Below are 1,343 nucleotides of genomic sequence, written 5' to 3'. Positions count from 1 at the left end.
GTGAACATGAACAAAGAACCTTACTAATACAAAACCTTTAAACAGTAACAACAAGCACAAGCACATTTATAAATACAATTTTGCTAACATCAAATTAGTTGCTTATTCGATTCCATAAAATGCTGTGAAGTATTTTCTCATTTACTGTGTAGCAAAATGTAAGCTATTTTCTTTACACTTTTGTCCATACAATTTAGTTTAATCCCAAATTGTACTTATGTATTAAAGGAAAACGTTCATGCTTGTGTGTGGTCTTAGAATCCTGTTCACTTTGTTAATATAAGCCAAAGTTTAAGAACAGTCACAGCAGGATATGAAAAATGATTAGTTCACAGAAACAAGTTTATTTCAGTTGTTGCACTCAAATGATAACTAATAAGCTACAGCACAACGTAGTGAAATAAATGTATACTAGCTGAAGTTTGTTGTGATTTATCCTAACATTACACAAAGAATGTCTGCAATCATTCAGTCAGTGACGGCTGCACAAAACATGCAAACTAATAAAACTTTATAAACTGTTGCGAAATGATTAGGCATAAGTTCCTTTTTAGGCACAAGTTTGCACAATGCTGAATATATATACTGTATATATTTACCTTTTTGAAATATCCTGTTAACCCTATAAAACCAAAGGGAAAAAAAAAATTACTAATTACTAACTAAAAAATGTACTAATCATACTTTCCAAATCGCTGCCTTCATAAAATATTTTCATAACTTACAAAAAAAGTTTTTTTTGTAGGCTACTATGTTCTGAAATATGTCAGAAACATCATACAGCTCAGATAGTCATGTGTTACGTCATTTGAAAGGTCTCACCAAGTAAAATAAAACAAGCATAATTGTCATTATCTTTAGAAAATTCTCTTGATTAAAAAGGGCCCAAACTCGCCATAATCTGTCATTTAGATCTAAAGATACCCCTCATTGACACAAAACCCCAAAGGAGCATATGTTATAACTTTCACATGGGTTTTACGCTTGTCATTTCACGAAACATGCTCCGATCATGGAAAATAGCACCATTGTTTACAGTCTACAATACATTGCATCTTTCATGTGTAAATATACCTAAACCTATGAATTGAATACATCAGTTGGAGAGTTTTATTAAACACTTGGCAAGCAAAATGTAAAAACAAGCATGTTCCTGTCTATCGTTTTATAACTTTTTTATATAACTATAGGTACCATTTTAAAGCTAAGAAATTCAGCTTTCGAATGCATCCAACCTTTTTTATCAACTCTTAACAAGTGCTAAGTAGTCCCTCTAAGGCCATGTCCACACGTACACGGTATTTTTATAAACTGAGTTTTTCCTTCTTCCGTTTTTAAAATAA

This window comes from Sinocyclocheilus grahami, unplaced genomic scaffold (assembly GCF_001515645.1).
Source record: "Sinocyclocheilus grahami isolate Dianchi unplaced genomic scaffold, SAMN03320097.WGS_v1.1 scaffold340.1, whole genome shotgun sequence".
Lineage (NCBI taxonomy): Eukaryota > Metazoa > Chordata > Actinopteri > Cypriniformes > Cyprinidae > Sinocyclocheilus > Sinocyclocheilus grahami.
The sequence above is the reverse complement of the archived record's forward strand: the minus strand, read 5'-3'. Positions refer to the sequence as shown.